Source organism: Diceros bicornis, chromosome 5 (genome assembly GCF_020826845.1).
Source record: "Diceros bicornis minor isolate mBicDic1 chromosome 5, mDicBic1.mat.cur, whole genome shotgun sequence".
NCBI classification, from domain to species: domain Eukaryota; kingdom Metazoa; phylum Chordata; class Mammalia; order Perissodactyla; family Rhinocerotidae; genus Diceros; species Diceros bicornis.
The window spans coordinates 93609187-93628358 of record NC_080744.1 but is presented as its reverse complement, the minus strand read 5'-3'; positions in this window follow the sequence as shown (position 1 = coordinate 93628358).

Here is a 19172-nt window from a genome sequence, read left to right as displayed (position 1 = left end):
CAGAGAGACAAAAGATTGGTGGGTCTATTAATAAGCATGTTCTTTTTACCACATTGAAAAATTATACTATGAAAAAATGTCTGTAGAAATTATGAAATAGTATATTCATAAACTAATCTACTACAGATTGCTGATATTTGACAGACAGTTCACAATTGTCTTCTTCCTAGTTTTCACTGGAAATTAAGGTTACTAATATTTAAGAATTCTAATCAATACATGTAAATGAGCTACAAGAATAATACGGGTAGAGGAAAAAACCCTATATGCAGAGTGCGAGGAAAGTAAGATGTGCTCTTAAGGAAGGATGTAAGGTATGACAGACGCATTTTTGTTAAGGAAAAGGAGAGTAATTTTGTCCTAGTTTAGAGGTTATTTAAAGGTTATTTCAGAATGAGAAAGAAAAAAATGGAGGACAAAAACCTAAATGCATATAGAATGTTAAAAAAAGAAAGAAAGAGAGAATTTTATCTCATGGGGTTAAGCTGGCTAGAGTTGAATGGATTTATTATGAGAGTTTAAATGAGCTTTAATATCAATAGTGTACCAATGCACAAGTGGAATTTGATTTTCTTTCTCTGTTACAAGGGTAAAGTTTTCTTGGATTATTGGTCTGTTCTTTCTTTTTTTCTTTACTGTGAAATTTTTTTTGTACATTATTGTTTGTCAGTCACCATATAAATGCATCCCTTCTCTCATTGTGTCCATCCTCCACCCCCCTTGCCTCTGGTAACCGCCAAACAGTTCTCTCTGTCCACGTGTTGGTCTATCTTCCACTTATGAATGAAATCATTTTGTGTTTGTCTTTCTCTTTCTGGCTTATTTCACTTAACATAATACCCTACAGGTCCATCCATCTTGTTGCAAATGGGACAATTTTGTCTTTTTTTATGGCTGAGTAGTATTCCATTGTATATATATACCACATCTTTATCCACTCATCAGTCGAGGAGCACTTGGGTTGCTTCCATGTCTTGGCTATAGTGAATAATGCTGCGATGAGCATAGGGGTGCATAAGCCTCTTTGGATTGTTGATTTCAGGTTCGTTGGGTAGATAGCCAGTAGTGGGATAGCTGGATCATATGGTATTTCTATTTTTAATTTTTTGAGGAATCTCCATACTGTTTTCCATAGAGGCTGTGCCAGTTTGCATTCTCACCAGCAGTGAATTAGGGTTCCCATTTCTCCACAGCCTCTCCAGCATTTGTTGTTGTTTTCTTGGTGATTATAGCCATTCTAATGGGTGTAAGATGATATCTTAGTGTGGTTTTGATTTGCATTTCTCTGATGATTGGTGATGTTGAACATCTTTTCATGTGCCTATTGGCCATCTGTATATCTTCTTTGGAGAAATGTCTGTTCATTTCCTCTGCCCATTTCTTGATCAGGTTGTTTGTTTTTTTGTTGTTCAGTTGTGTGAGTTCTTTATATATTAAAGAGATTAATCCTTTCTCAGATATATGTTTTGCAAATATTTTTTCCCAGCTGATGGGTTGCCTATTCATTTTGATCCTGGTTTCATTTGCCTCGTAGAAGCTCTTTAATCTGACGAAGTCCCACTTGTTTATTTTTTCTTTTGTTTCCCTTGTCTGAGTAGACCTGGAATTTGAGAAGATCCTTTTATGACCGATGAGGAATAGCGTACTGTGTATATTTTCTTCTGGGAATTTTATAGTTTCGGTTCTCACCTTCAGGTCTTTGATCCATTTTGAGTTAATTTTTGTGTATGGCAAAAGAAGATGGTCTACTTTCATTCTTTTGCAAGTGGCTGTCCAGTTTTCCCAGCACCATTTATTGAAAAGACTTTCCTTTCTCCATTCTATGTTCTTAGCTCCCTTCTTGAACATTAGCTGCCCGTAGATGTGTGGTGGTTTTATTTCCGGGCTTTCAGTTCTGTTCTTTGGATCTGTGTGTCTGTTTTTGTACCAGTGCCATGCTGTTTTGATTACTATTGCTTTGTAGTATGTTTTGAAGTCAGGGATTGTGATGCTTCCAGCTTTGTCTTTTTTCTCAGGATTGCTTTAGCTATTCAAGATCTTTTGTTGCCCCATATGAATTTTAGTATTCTTTGTTCTATGTCCATGAAGAACATCCTTGGGATTCTGATTGGGATTGCATTGAATCTGTAGATTGCTTTAGGTAGTATGGACATTTTAACTACGTTTATTCTTCCAATCCATGTGCATGGAATATTTTTCCATTTCTTTATGTCATTAGTGATTTCACTCAATAAAGTCTTATAGTTTTCATTGTATAGGTCTTTCACCTCCTTGGGTAAATATATTCCAGATATTTTATTCTTTTTGTTGCAGTCGTAAATGGGATTGTCTTCTTGAGTTCTCTTTCTGTCAGTTTGTTGTTGGCATATAGAAATGCAACTGATTTCTGTAAGTTGATTTTGTACCCTGCAACTTTGCTGTAGTTGTTGATTATTTCTAATAGTTTTCCAGTGGATTCATTAGGGTTTTCTATATATAAGAGCATGTCATCTGCAAATAGCAAGAGTTTCACTTTTTCATTGCCTGTTTATATTCCTTTTATTCCTTTTTCTTGCCTAATTGCTCTGGCCAGAACCTCTAGTACTATGTTGAATAAGAGTGATGAGAGTTGGCACCCTTGTCTTGTTCCTGTTTTCAGAGAGATGGCTTTCAGTTTTTTTCCTGTTAAGTATGATGTTGGCTGTGAGTTTGTATATACGGCCTTTATTATGTTAAGGTACTATTTTGAGAGTTTTTTATCATAAACGGATGTTGTCTCTTGTCAAATGCCTTCTCTGCATCTATTGGGATGATCAAGTGGTTTTTATTCCTTGTTCTGTTAATGTGGTGTATCACATTGATTGATTTGTGGATGTTTGAACCATCCCTGTGTCCCTGGTATAAATCATTCAATCATGGTCTTTCTAATATATTGCTGCATTCAGTTTGCCAATATTTTATTGAGGATTTTTGCATCTATGTTCATCAGGGATATTGGTCTGTAGTTTTCCTTCTTAGTATTGTCTTTGTCTGGCTTTGGTATCAGGGTGATGTTGGCCTCGTAGAATGTGTTAAGAAGTGTTCCATCTTTCTTTATTTTCTGTAATAATTTGAGAAGGATAGGTATTAAATCTTCTTTGAATGTTTGGTAAAATTCTCCAGAGAAGCCATCTGGTCCTGGACTTTTATTTTTGGGAGGTTTTTGATTACTGTTTCAATCTCTTCGCTTGTGATCGGTCTATTCAGGTTCTCTATTTCTTCTTGATTCAGTTTTGGGAGGTTGTATGAGTCTAAGAATTTATCTATTTCTTTTAGGTTGTCCAATTTGTTGGCATATAGATTTTCATAGTATTCTCTTATGATCTTTTGTGTTTCTGTGGTATCTGTTGTAATTTCTCCTTTTTCATTTCTAATTTATTTATTTGAGCCTTCTCTCTTTTTTTCTTGGTAAGTCTGGCTAAGGGTTTGTCAATTTTGTTTATCTTCTCAAAGAACCAGCTCTTTGTTTCGTTGATCCTTTCTACTGTTTTTTTTCGTTTCTATTTCATTTATTTCTGCTCTGATTTTTATTATTTCCCTCCTTCTGCTGACATTGGGCTTTGTTTGTTCTTCTTTTTCTAATTCTGTTAGGCATAGTTTGAGGTTGCTTATTTGGGCTTTTTCTTGTTTGTTAAGGTACGCCTGTATTGCTATGAGTTTCCCTCTCAGGACCACTTTTGCTGCATCCCATATGAGTTGGTATGGTGTATTTTCATTTTCATTTGTCTCCAGATATGATCTGATTTCTCTTTTAATTTCATCAATGATGCATTGGTTGTTCAGTAGCTTGTTGTTTAGTCTCCACATCATTGTCACTTTCTTGGTTTTTTCTTGTAGTTGATTTCTAGCTTCATGGTGTTATGGCTGGAAAAGATGCTTGTTATGATTTCAATCTTCTTAAATTTATAGAGCCATGCCTTGTTTCCCAACATATAGTCTATTCTTGAGAATGTTCCATGTGTGCTCAAGAAGAATGTGTACTCTCCTGTGTTTGGATGGATGCTTTCTATATATCTATTAAGTCCCTCTCCTCGAGTTTTCCATTTAAGTCTATTATTTCCTTATTGACTTTCTGTCTGGATGATCTATCCATTGATGTAAGTGGGGTGTTAAGATGCCTTACTATTATTGTGTTCTTATTAATATCTTCTTTTAGGTTTGTTAATAGTTGCTTTATGTACTTTGCTCCTGTGTTGGGTGCATTATATTTATAAGTGATATATCTTCTTGGCAGAGTGTCCCTTTTATCATTATATATTGTCCCTCTTTGTCTCTCATTACTTGTTTTATCTTGAAGTCAGCTTTGTCTGATGTAAGTATGGCAACACTGGCCTTCTTTTGTTTGCCATTAGCTTGGAGTATTGTCTTCCATCTTTTCCCTCTGAGCCTGTGTTTGTCTTTAGAGCTGAGATATGTTTCCTGGAGGCAGCATATTGTTGGGTCTTGTTTTTTAATCCATTCCATATTCATCTGTTTTTAATAAGAGATTGTAAAAGTTTTTTTTTTTAATCTGCTGAGATATTTTCCTAGGAAACAAAGATTCTGTGTCCTATCAAAATAATTTCCTGTGATCATGTTGTCTTTATCATGTCCTTGATTAGTTATGAGAACCAAGCCTTCTCAATATTAAAAGAGCTCAGGTGTTTGGTTTTTTTCCCTCAAGTTACTTCCTAAATTTGCCTGTGAAATCTTTTATTGTTACTTTGGTAAATGAATGAGTAAGTATTGTTTCATAGTGATGTGTGATTCTATTTAATCAAATGTTGAAACCTTTTGGCATTTTTGACGAACTTTACAAAATCAAATTCCAAATAAAGTCTTTTTGGCTTCAAACTAACTTTGAGATTTTCTAGAGGGCCCCTGGAAAATCTCAAAGAATTTGCTCTCTCACCTGGGAAAAAGAGAGGTATTAAATTGATTACATTTATTTTATATGTTAAATTACATGGGAATCATTGTAAAAAAAATAATGTTAACCTTCTTTAGGTTATATTTGTATGGATATGTGTTATTAATATAAGTGTCTCAGCAATTCTATGAAATTCCTAGAAATTTGTTAATGTCCTTACTGTCCATGTAATCAGTCATAATTCCAGTTATTATCTTAAAATGTTGTATGCCACAGAAGTAACAAAATTTCCTTATCAATTGCATTATAATGAACTCTCATCAGATCTTTAACCATGGCATTTTAAGTCTTTTGTCATTCATAGACAATTATTGTTTCACTCTGATGCTTTCCTGAAATCTTTTACAATTAGCTATAATCCCAAAGTACTTAATCTTCAAAGAGGTTCATGGAAAAGACTCTGACAAATACTCTGGCGTACAAGTTTCTGATAACTTTAAGATCTTACCACTGGACTGGATAAGAATTTCCAGGACTCTAATAAAGAAGCTAAAGGATTCATAGAATTGCTAATGCAAGATCAAGCAGAACAAGAATTAATTATATAGGACTGAATAAACTGAAGAGGATGATTACAGATTCTTTATGGTCTTTTTGTTTAAAACTTTGCTGGTTCTTTAACGTTCTATTTTCTGGACCTAAGAAACACTTTTTCTCTTTTCTTATTAGCTATTTATAACTTACAGCAGTTCAGTAAATTATACCATTGTAAACAGAAATAGAACATCTATTTTTCTCCTGACCTGCTATAGACTGAATGTTTGTGTTCCCCTAAAATTCTTATGCTGAAACCTAATTTCCAATGTGATGGTATTTGGAAGTGGGGTCTTTGGGAGATGATTAGGTCATGAGGGTGGAGCCCTCATGAATGGGCCTTGTGCCCTTATAAAAGAGACCCCAGAGGGCTCCCTCACTCCTTCCATCATGTGAGAACACAATGAGAAGACAGCAGTGTATGAACAGAAAGTGGGTTCTCACCAGACACCAAATCTGCTGGCAACTTGATCTTGGACTTCCCAGCCTCCAGAAGTGTAAGAAATAAATTTCCATTGTTTGTAAGCCACCTAGTTTATAGTATTCTGTTATAGCTGTCTGAATGGATTAAGACACTGCCTGATCCCTCCAGAATTCAGAAATTCTTATTGAGCCTTGTAACCAGTATATTGGGGCAACAGCGAAGCTGTAGGGTTTCCAATGCTAGATCAGAAGAAGCTTTGCGATTTCTGCCTTGTTCTCTTAAAACACTCTATATAGGAGCCCTAAGGTGCCATATAAGAAATCTGGCTACCCTGCTGGGAAGACTATGTGGAGGGACCCTGAGACAACATGGAGAGGGAGAAAGGCCAAACTGAGCCCAACTTTTCAGCTATTCTCCACAGAGCACTAGGCATGAAAATGAAGCCTTCTTGGACCTTCCAGCCTAGCCTGGCTGCCTGCTGAATACCATCCAGTGACCCTTGTCAATTCTATATAGAAGCTGAAACATCAGTCTTGCTGAAATTCTTGACTCCAAAGATTGTGAGATATATTTAAAGTGTTTTTTTTTTTAAAGTCACTAAGTTTTAGGGTAGTTTGTTATGCAGCAATAACTAGCTGGAACAATAATAATATAGGTCAAAAACCTTCATTCTATTTATTTAGTTGTTTGTTTTATTTCAGTTGCACAGAATTTAGATTTTCTTCAATTGGTCTGTGCAAAGTCTCTTTTATTTTATTTTACTATTTTTTCCTCTATACCTCTGGCCTTGTAGGCACCCACTCTAGGTATATACCCTTCCAATCTACCATCTATGTTTGTTTAGATATATGTCTATTCTTGAAAATACACAAAGTCCTATTTTTTGCACATACTTTTAAAGTTACATAATTAGTACTGTACTATAAATCATGTTCTGTGTTTTACTTTTTTACACTCAACTTGTAAGTTTCTGAGATCTCACCATTTGCTTCATGGAATCTAGGTCATTTTTCCTGAGTGCTACATAGCCTTCCATCAAAAAAATATTCTACCTTTTCCTCATCCATTCTAGTGGTGTTGAGCCTAGCTGGCTTCTAGTTCCTTGTTATCACACACATCATTGTTGTAAACCTGAGGAATCTTTGCAAGATAGCTTTTTGGGACATGAAGAGGAGAGGGGGTATGTCCTCAAGAGAGAAATTGCTGTGTTGTAGGGACTGTGTGTTCTTAATTTCATTAAGTACTGTCACGCTGCTCTCCAGACAGCTGCACCACTTTATAGTCATAACAGTTAAGACCCAAGGGCTCTTTATTCCCACATATTCTCCAGAACTTGATAACATCTAACTTGCTGATTTTAGTAAACTGGTGTCCGTAGTTTTGATTTGCAATTTTCTCATGCCTGGTGAGATAGAACATCCCTCCATGTGCTTACTAGCTAAGTGTGTTTCCCCTTCAGTGAATCATCTATCAAATCCTTTGCCCATTTTAAAAATTGGGTTTCTTGTCTTTTTCTTGCTGATCTGCAGTTCTTGAACGTTCTAGCTATGACTGTTCTTGGCTTTGCACAGATTTTTCTCAGACTGTTGTTAGTCTGCTCACCTTGTCTGTGGGGGCACTCTCTTGAACTCAAATCTTTAAATGGTGAAATATTTTGATTTTTTTTTTGTCTTTATGCAATTTAAAAAATCTTATTTAAGAGCTGATGCCCTCTCCGAGGTTATAAAGCTATTCGTCTGTTTTCTTCTCATCGCTTTTACCCCTGAACCTCCACCATTCCTTCTGGGACTCAGGGTCACCTGTCAGCAGACTCCACGGCATCTTCAACCTTTTCTCTGAATGCTCCCTTCACATGCACCTTCTTGCTCTAAATGCATCCTGCCTCTCCCCAGGAATGCTACTGAACCCAGGGCTACTGATTACACTCTTGAGTGCCTTGGGATAAATTAGAAAAAGGTGTCCCCTCTGGGTGACAGAGCTCAGGCACAGGGATGGTGAGGGGAGTGTGGACTGGATTTCCTCTTCCTGCTGGCCCTCTCCCTGGGCACCCTTGTGCAGGGCACACTCCTGGCCAAAGTGTGGTTTTATCCTAGCCCCTGTCAGCTTTTACCTCAAAAAGCTCACTTCTTAAGCACTGTACTCTTTGACCACCTCCTCCCATAGTTCCTGCTCCATCAATGCCTCAACCTGCAGGAACCTCCAATCCATTGATCTCCACTTTCTCAGTGGGCATCCACCATTCCCTCCCACCCTCCCACCCAACTACCCTCGTTACACAGTTTAGCTTCCACTATCACATCATTATAACCACTCCCTTGCACCCTCAACTCTCCTGGCAAAACTCTAACCCAGGTTATATCCAACCTCCCACTAACGTAGCTGCACATGAACCAACTGCTGAAAATTCATGATCATGCTGAATCCTCTCACTTTTGTGACCTAACATCTCAATGTCCTTATTGACTGTTCCTTCAGTAAAAACTATTTGCCAATTCTGTTCCATGCTGTATCTCCAGCACGTAAAACAGTCTTGTCACATAGGAAGCACTCAGTAAATATTTTCAAAATGAATGAATGATGGTGGCCTGCAGGAAGGATGTTTCCAAAGCAATAAAAAAAATTGATATATTACCTGACATGTTTGATAGTATTAAGAGGAGTTTTAGAGTTCTGGTAGAGAATTTGGGTATGCATTAGTGATAGGCACAGAGAAAAGCACACAAATTTAAAAATAAAGCAATTACTAATTCCAGAAAAACAAAAAGTTATTTCCAGAAAAGAAATGTAATTATAGAACCCTACCTGGCTCAGCTATGAATGTTTATTTAGTCATAATAATGTAATCATTGAAAAATGATTTAACCAAAAATTGTGACATAACTATATTGGTTCAATGGTGAGTAGGGAGAGAGGAGGAAGGAAAAGTGTTTATATGTGGTGATGGTAGGGTAGCTGAGTGGGGTTTGTGTGTGTACACGGTAGCTAATCCTAATCTTCTGTAGAGAGAAATCAAATCATAATGTCCTAAACTGAAAAATCAAGAAATAGGTGTTTATGCATACTGTTCAGCAGATGAGGTTGTGGGGGTGGGGGTGTGTGGAGTTTTCCTTGACCCTCTGCGGGTCCCTGGCTGGGTCTGAAAATTAAACTGACAAAGACAGATTAACAAGAGAAAAGCCTATAAATCTTGTTGAATTTTCACATATACATAAGAGCCTTCACAAGAGAATGAAGACCCAAAGAAGTGGCCAGAGCAAGAAGCTTTTATACCTTTTAAACAAAGAAACAATAAATTTGTGAAGAATTGACAAGACAAAGGGGTTGGGGTAGGGATAGTAAATGGTAGAGAGGTATCTAGGATGATAAGGATTAGTGTAACAAGGTTTGTTTACACAGCCTTCTGGGCCCTAAATCCCCTGTCTCTGGTGATAAGAATGTCTTCTTTCCTCCTGAGACAGAGAGGGTACCTTTCACACGGGAGATTTGTGACCTGTTTCAGGGAAGAAGGGTGAGCGAGGAGAGGTCAGAGTGGCCTTCCTGATTCTGCCATTTTTTTAAAAATTCCTTCAGCTTAAGAAAGGTAGTTTGTAAAGGTGCCATATTTTGGGGTAGTGTGTCCTGAACCTCCTCGAGGTAAATACTAGAAAAAGAGCATACTGGAGTTAAAAATGGTTGCTGTTCGATGGCCAATAGGCACATGAAAAGATGCTCAACATCACTAATCATCAGGGAAATGCAAATCAAAACAACACTAAGATACCACCTCACGCCCGTTAGAATGGCTATAATCACCAAGACAAAAAACAACAAATGTTGGAGAGGATGTGGAGAAACAGGAACCCTCATACACAGCTGGTGGGAATGCAAATTGGTGCAGCCTCTATGGAAAACGGTATGGAGATTCCTCAAAGAATTAAAAATAGAGATGCCCTATGATCCAGCCATCCCACTACTGGGAATCTATCCAACGCACCTGAAATCAACAATCCAAAGAGGCTTATGCACCCCTATGTTCATTGCAGCATTATTCACCATAGCCAAGAAGTGGAAGCAACCTAAGTGTCCCTCGACTGACGATTGGATTAAGAAAATGTGGTATATATATACAATGGAATACTACTCAGCCATAAAAAAAGACAAAATCGTCCCATTTGCAACAACATGGATGGGCCTGGAGCGTATTATGTTAAGTGAAATAAGCCAGAAAGAGAAAGACAAACACTGTATGATCTCACTCATATGTGGAATATAAACCAACACATGGACAGAGAAAACTGGACTGTGGTTACCCGGGCAGTGGGGGTGGGGGGTGCGCACAAGGGGTGAAGGGAGTCATATATGGGGTGATGGACAAACAAAAATGTACAACCCAAAATTTCACAATGTTAGAAACCATTAAAACATCAATAAAAAAAAAAATGGTTGCTGTTCAGCAATGAGACTAAGTGGTGGGGTGGGAGTAGTGAGACAGGGACTGTGGCTTTCCGTGGTAAGTCTTGTGGTTCTATTTCTCCAAAAAGAACTATTTAGTAACTAATAGAACTACTTGTAATAAATGATAAAAAATGGAAAATTTGAAAAAATTAACTTCTATGCTGCTAAGAACTGAGGCCATTTTGGAAAATAAGATATTATAATATTATGCTAAGATAAAAATACAGTAGCATGTTTCTCCAAAGAAGATAGACAAAAGGTCAACAAGCACATGAGAAGCTGCTCAACATCACTAATCATTAGGGAAATGCAAATGAAAACTACAATGAGATACCACCTCACACCCATTAGAACGGCTACTATCAAAAAAACCCAGAAAATAACAAATGCTGGGGAGGACGCAGAGGAATTGGAACCATTGTGCGCTGCTGTTGGGTACGTATAATGGTGCAACTGCTATGGAAAGTAGTATGGTGGTTCCTCAAAAAATTAAACAAATAAATACCATATGAGCCAGCAATTCCACTTCTGGGTATACGCTCAAAAGAATTGAAAGCAGGATGTCAAAGAAATATCTGTACACCCATGTTCAAAGCAGTATTATTCGCAATAGCCAAAAGGTGGAAGCAACCTAATGTCCATCAAAAGATGAGTAGATAAACAAAATGTGGTATTCAACCTGAAAAAGGAAATCCTGTCACATGCTACAACATGGGTAAACTTTGAGGACATTATGCCAAGTGAAATAAGCTCATCACAAATAGACAAATACTGTATGATTCCACTTATATGGGTACGTAGAGTAGTCAAATTCATAGAGGCAGAAAGTAGATTGGTGGTTGCCAGGGGCGGAGGGGAGAAGGACGTGGGGGTTGTTTAATAGGTAGAGAGTTTCAGTTCTACAAGATGAAAAGAGATCTGGAGCTGGATGGTGGTGATGGTTGCACAATTATGTGAATGTACATAATGCCATTGAACTTTACAATCAAAAATGCTTAAGAGGGTAAATTAATGTTATGTGTTTTTTACCACAATTTTTTGAAAAGTGAGATTATTTTACAATTACAACAAAGTGCCAAATTTGGAACATATGAATATTATAAGTAAACATGAGCTTAAAGTTAAATTATGTTTAACATTTTTTTTTTTAGATTTTATTTATTTATTTTTTCCCCCCAAAGCCCCAGTAGATAGTTGTATGTCATAGCTGCACTTCCTTCTAGCTGCTGTATGTGGGACGCGGCCTCAGCATGGCCGGAGAAGTGGTGTGTCAGTGCGCGTCCGGGATGCGAACCCGGGCCGCCAGCAGCGGAGCGCGCACACCCAAGCGCTAAGCCATGGGGCCGGCCCTATGTTTAACATTTTTTAATGAAATAAAATAAAAATTAAATTTTGTTGGGGTCCACCTGATGGCCAAGTGGTTAAATTTCCGTGTGCTCTGCTTCGGCAGCCTGGATTTTTGGGTTTGGATCCTGGGCACAGACCTACTCCACTCATCAGCCATGCTGTGGAGGCATCGCACATGCAAAATAGAGGAAGATTGGCACAGATGTTAGCCAAGGGCTAATCTTCTTGAAGCAAAAAACAAAACAAAACAAAACCCAAAAAGAGGAAGATTGTCCATGGATGTTAGCTCAGGGCAAAACTATCTCACCAAAAACATAAATAAATAAATAATTTAGTTTTGTTATAATCCAATTGTACCTTTAATAAATTGGTCCCTATAAAACTGAAATAGTATTGCAAATTTATAGACCTATAGAAATTTTCTACTTAAACTTTCTGGATAAGATTTTTAAAGTGTACCCACACATCTATGGACAGCTAATCTTCGACAAAGGAGCCAAGAACATACAATGGAGAAAAGAAAGTCTCTTCAACAAATGGTGTTGGGAAAACTGGACAGCCACATGCAAAAAAATGAAAGTAGACCCTTACCTTACACAAAAATTAACTCAAAATGGATTAAAGACTTGAATGTAAGACCTGAAACTATGAAACTTCTAGAAGAAAACATAGGCAGTACGCTCTTCGACATCAGTCTTAGCAACATATTTTCAAGCACCATGTCTGACTGGGCAAGAGAAACAATAGAAAAAATAAACAAATGGGACTACATCAAACTAAAAAGATTCTGCACAGCAAAGGAAACCATCAACAAAATGAAAAGACAACCTAACAATTGGGAGAAGATATTTGCAAACCATACATCTGATAAGGGCATAATCTCCAAAATATATAAAGAACTCATGCATCTCAACAACAAAAAAACTAACAACCCAATTAAAAAATGGGCAAAAGACCTGAACAGACATTTCTCCAGAGAAGATATACAGATGGCCAACAGGCACATGAAAAGATGTTCAACATCATTAACTATCAGGGAAATGCAAATCAAAACTACAACAAGATATCACCTCATGCCCGTCAGAACGGCTATAATTAACAAGACAGGAAACAACAAGTGTTGGAGAGGATGTGAGAGAAGGGAACTCTCATACACTGCTGGTGGGAGTGCAAACTGGTGCAGCCACTATGGAAAACAGTATGGAGATTCCTCAAAAAATTAAGGATAGAAGTACCATATGATCCAGCTATTCCACTGCTGGGTGTTTATCCAAAGAACTTGAAAACACCAATGTGTAAAGATACATGCACCCCTGTGTTCATTGCAGCATTATTCACAATAGCCAAGACTTGGAAGCAACCTAAGTGCCCATCAAGGGACGAATGGATAAAGAAGATGTGGTATATATACACAATGGAATACTACTCAGCCATAAGAAACGATGAAATCCAGCCATTTGTGACAACATGGATGGACATTGAGGGTATTATGCAAAGTGAAATAAGTCAGAAGGAGAAGGTCAAATACCGTATGATTTCCCTCATTAAGTAGTAGATAATAACAACAACAAACAAACACACAGAGACAGAGATTGGATTGGTGGTTACCAGACGGAAAGCGGGGAGGGAGGAGGGCGAAAGGGATAATTTGGCTCATGTGTGTGGTGATGGGTTGTAATTAGTATTTTGGTGGTGAACATGATGTAATCTATGCAGAAATAGAAGTATAATGATGTACACCTGAAATTTTTACAATGTTATAAACCAATGTTACTGCAATAAACAAAAACAAAAACAAACAAAAAAGAATGATAAAAACCTGGTGACTATAATTGATAACACTGTATTATATAATTGAAATTTGCTAAGGGAGTAGAACTTGAATGTTCTCACCGAAAAATAAAAGGTAAACATGTGAGGTGACAGATGTGTTAATTAACTCGATGGGGGGAGTCCTTTCACAACGTATATGTATATCGAATTATCACATCATACACTTTAAATATTTTACAATTTTATTTTTCTATTATACCTCAATAGAGCTTAAAAAATAAAAAAATAAAATAAAAACCTTGGGGGAAAAAAAGATTTTTAAAGTGTATTATTTTTCTAATTATTATTGATAGTAATATTCATATATTTTAATATTAACTTTATTTTTTGACAATCTTATGCTTTGGGTATTTTGAACAAAAACAATACTGACTTTGAAAATATCTCAATTTATCCAAAGACTTATGAATAACTGGAGTTCAACGGATTATTGCCTGTGATAAAAGATAATGTCATAGATAAAATAAATGTATACATTAAATTTTTAAAATGAGTCTGTATCTAGCTATACAACCTAAAAAGCAAAAGAATTTTGTCTATACCTTGAAAGTGTATATTTCTCCATATTCCAACCTTTATTACTCACCTAAAACTCGATCAACAAATAGGTATTCTTTCTAATATGTTCTTAAGGGTATAGTAAAACTCCATTTCTTTTTTTTTTTTTTTTTGTGAGGAGGATCGGCCCTGAGCTAACATTTGCCAATCCTCCTCTTTTTGCTGAGGAAGATTGGCCCTGGGCTAACATCCGTGCCCACCTTCCTCTACTTTATATGGGACGCCGCCACAGCATGGCTTGACAAGCGGTGCGTTGGAGCGGCCTCCAAAGCGGAGCGCGAGCACCTAACCACTTGCACCACCGGGCCGACGCCTCCATTTCTTTTTAAAATAACCAGTATCGCATTACAAGGATGCTAATAATAAAAATCATCTAGACCTATACACTCTAAATCAGTCCCAAGAGATGTAAGCCCAAAAGAAAAGGAAAAAGCACTCATGGCCACAGTACAGTCCCTACGTGAGCTCTAACTCTGTATTTTTGTCTAATTATAAAATAAACTAGCTCTTCCTAAACCCAAAATGTTATTAGGTACTAGTCAGATAATTTTGTGTTATAGGTTTGATCTCATAGTTTTCCCATGTATGATTTAACTTTGTTTTAAAATTAAGGCTTTTATAGCTCTAAATAAGATAATAATTTAACAGTTTGCTCTAACAGTCTCTCTCATACATATGTATAAATGTGTGCTTTGTGTAGAGAATACACTTACTTTACATTTATCTCTTCCCATTTTCTGAACTATTCGTTTAAAAAATTTCTGTCACAAACCACATTCTTTTAGAAAGTTTAATGTACTATGTTTCATATGTGTGATTGTATACACATATATGTGAATCAGGACTAAAAAGAAACAACAAAAAGTCCTCATAGTTCAGAATCGGGGGAGATAAACATAAAGTCTACTCTAATAAACAGTAGACAAACGGAGATGGTCTAATAAGAATTCTTATACAGGAACTTCCACATGTAACCCACATTGAACCAGAGAGAAACTGGTCTAAATTCTTGTACATGGCGGCCCATGTTTTCCACCCATCTCGTAAAGGAGATTTCTTTTCATGTTAGCAACTAAACACGTCTGCCGAGTATGGAGGAGTAGCTGAAAGCTCTACCAAGTATAAATTGTAAGTTATTAGAACACTACCACCTTAAATTTGAAAATAAACGTGAACAATTGGATCACGCTACGGGAGCATTCACACAATCACAGCAGAATCAGGAGTAATCACCAATACCAATCACCAGGTAGATGCATTCACCATATGGCTGCCGAGGACAACCAGAATGCTAAATTTTATTATGCCTTCGCTAGTTATATTATCAGTGCTGATATTATATTTTATCTCAGGATAAAACAAGTAATTATAGCTTTAATCAAGATTTTTAGTTAAGGCCCAAATCACTTAATAAAAGGAAAAGGGTAGCAAATTTAAACACTGACGACAAAAGACTTTTGAAAGAGCCCAACCTGCAGTCAGGATGCACTTGTCCATTGATGGCATCAGGGCCACGAACTTTAGCGGCCAAATTATAACAGGAATCTGCTTCACTTGGAATTAGCAAGACTTTTGGAATACAAAATAGGATTTTGAAAAATAAACTAGATGAATTTTGCCCAGAATCCTAATTCAGATGGCCCGATGCTTTGTCATTCTATAGTCAACAAAAAGGCGGAACTCTCCCTCTGCAGTCAGGATAAACCCCTTAGATATTCTCTGCAGATATTTATCTAATGTAACCATATTCACTGATCTATTGAACACACTCTTGCACGTGTTTTTGAACACATTAAAAGGTTTTTGTTTGAATGTATCGATTATACTTGAACATTACTATATTCACAGGAATCTTAAACACTCCCATGAGAGCCCCATCTTAGAAACACAGCCTTCCTTAAAACAACACTATAAACACATTCAGTATACATGTATTTTCTCATACCAAAATATGGAATAGATAAACCACAAAATAAATAAAATGATTACCTATAGTGGAGCAAGGAGAGAGGGTAGAAGGGACAGAGGTAGAAACTATACTTCTCTGAATATACCTTGTTTTGTAGATTTGACTCTAGAGTTATGTGAATGTTTAACATAAGAGTAAAACAAACAAATCAAAATGTATTGGCAATTTGTGTCTTCCTTTCTTTTTTCTTGATCAGTCTGTCTAAAGGTTGATCAATTTTATTGGTCTTTTCAGAGAACCAGCCTTTGGCCTCATTGATTTTCTGTAATGTTTGCCCGTTTTCTATTTCGTTGATTTTCGCTCTTATTTCTACCCCTCTACTTTGAGTTTAATTTGCTCTTCTTTTTCGAGTTACTTAAGGTGGAAGGTTGATTTTAGAAATTTCTTCTTTTCTAATGCAAATATTTGCACAGCTATAAATTTCCCTCCAAGAATGTTGCCTATGTGTATGCATATGTGTGTGTTTGTGAAGATTTTGTTTTTAAATTACAAATTCAATGTCTTTCATAGATACAAGGATATTCAGATTGCCTATTTCTTCTTATGCCAGTTTCAGTAATTTGTGTTTTTCAGGACTTTTCAGGGAATGCCCTGGGTTTTCAGCGAGGCCCTGCACTCAGGCTGGCTGGAACCCACACATCTCTGAGCCCTGCATGAGCCCTGGGAATTGTGCAGCTTACAGCTCTCAGGTACTTGTTCTCTGCCTGCCTTGCAAATATGGACACTAGGTGAATGCATAGCTTTGGGGTTGGAGGGACCTTCTCCCAGGCCCTCTCAGTGGACAGAGCGAGGGAATATATATAAGCGCATGTCTATATGCATCGTTATATCTATTTCTTTTTTTTTTTTTGTAAGGAAGATTAGCCCTGAGCCAACATCCATTGCCAATCCTCCTCTTTTTGCTGAGGAAGACTGGCCCTGGGCTAACATCCGTGCCCATCTTCCTCTACTTTATATGGGACGCCGCCGCAGCATGGCTTGATAAGCGGTGCGGGGTCAACGCCCAGGATCCCAACCGGTAATCCAGCGGCCGCCAGCAGCAGAGCGCACCCACTTAATCACTATGCCACCGGGCTGGCCCCCTTATATCTATTTCTTTATCTATCTATATTGAAAACCGTAAGTTCACATGACACCTCCAATTTCAGTCCAACCTGCAGGCGACACTGTCGCGTTCTCCCTTTATGTATTCATAACCCCCTTCTCTGACAGTGAGAAACTTGGTTCCCATTGTCTTTGACATATTAAATTATATGATTCATCCCCTTGTATGGAGCCAGTCTCTAATCGCTGCTGCCCCTCTGCCCCCTCCCCTGGATGCCTTCCTCACCCCTCGTGGGCTCTGCTGCGCCACGGTCACCTCCACAGAGACTCTTCCCACCCCTCACCTCACACCAAGTCGTACCTCCCCTCAGCGGCCCTCTAACTCTGTTCAGACTGTGATGCCCCGCACCAGGCTGCCCCTAGGGGAGGACAACCCCGCCCTGTCTGTGCTGTGCCTTCTTGCCGTGGACGCCGCCCACCCTACTCAGGCTCTCGTGCCCCGAGCCAAGCTGCCCTCCATGCAGACCTTGCTCTGCCCATCCAAGCTTTAGTACTGAATTTTCCAGGACAGGGAAGGCTGTTCTATAAAGTGTAATATCATTGGAAATAAGATGTTAATTCTCTTGTATCTTCCAATTCGTTATTCCCAAGTGGTAATAACTTGCTATTTGGATTAATCATTATCCTTGATTTATGACACACCCTCCACGCAGGGCCTGCTTTTATGTATTTAGGTAGTTAGTGTTAATGACGTAGTGAGTATACATTAACCCACCAACTAAAACAAGAGCAAAGATCATGACAATAATTTACGTCTAACCATGTTCGCTCCATATCTCTCTCCCAGACCTCTCCCAAGGTATCATCCTGAATCCTGTGTTCATCATTTCCTCCATTTCTTTTGTATAATTTTATTGCATTTATATGTATACCTAAAAAGTGTATCTTTTGTTTTAGTTGTTTTCAGTTTTATCAAAAAGGGTATTTGCTGTATGTAATCTTGTGGGCTTTACTTTTTATCTTTATATTTTATTTATAAGATTCATCCACATGGTTTTGTCTCACTATAGTTCATTCATTTTGACTGCTATATATTTGATTTTATGAATTTACCGTAGTTAATACATCCATTTCCCTATTGATGGGCATTTAGATTATTTCCAGACTTTTGTTTGTTAAATTGTTTTACAGCTTTTTCTCTTTTTCTTGGAATTTGGAAGTTCCTTTGGGATGTGACAACATGTGAATCCTTTCTTCAGAAAATTTCCCAGCACCTGGGGGATTCTTTTAAATTTAACCCTTTTTAGTTTTTTCAGTCTGCAGACCCTATCATGATTATTTCCAGGTTTTTGATATTTTAAATAACGCCGCCATGAACATTCTTATATGTGTCTCTGTGTGTGCATGTGTACGAGTTTCTCTTGGATATGTATCTAAGAGTAGACTTGCTGGGTCAGGATAATTTTATTGTTTTCTAAACTGGTTGCATCAGTTTACATTCTCACCAGCAATGTTGAAGAGATATTATGGATTCACATTCTTTCTATTGCTTGATGGTATCAAACTTTTTAACTGTTGCCAGTCAAATATATGCAAAATAGTATTTCTTTCTGGTCTTGACTTGCATTTACCTGATGACTTTTTAATATCTCTTCATTTGTTTATTGGTATATGTAGTTCCCTTTCTATAAAATGCCTGTTCACATCTTTTGCCTATTTTTCTATTGGGCTATATGCCCTTTTTATATTAATTAATGAAATTTTTTATGCATTTTTGAGCTGAATTCTTTGTCAGTGTTTGCCTTTTTCTTTCTTTAGGTTTTCCTTTGAGAAAAACTTAATTTTAATGTAGTCAAATTGTCAATCTCATATTTTATTGTCAATTTTTTCGTAACTTATTTGAGAAAATTTTCCCTACTCCATGTTCTAAAGGATGGTCCTCTAAGTTCTCTGCTAAAAACTTTCCAGTTTTGTTTTGAAATCTAAATTCTTAATTCTTCTGGAGTGGATGTTTGTATATGATGTGAGGTAGAGATCTAATCTTTTCCTGCACAGATAACCATTTTTTAAGCTCCTTTCCAGCTGAGCAGACATATTATCTC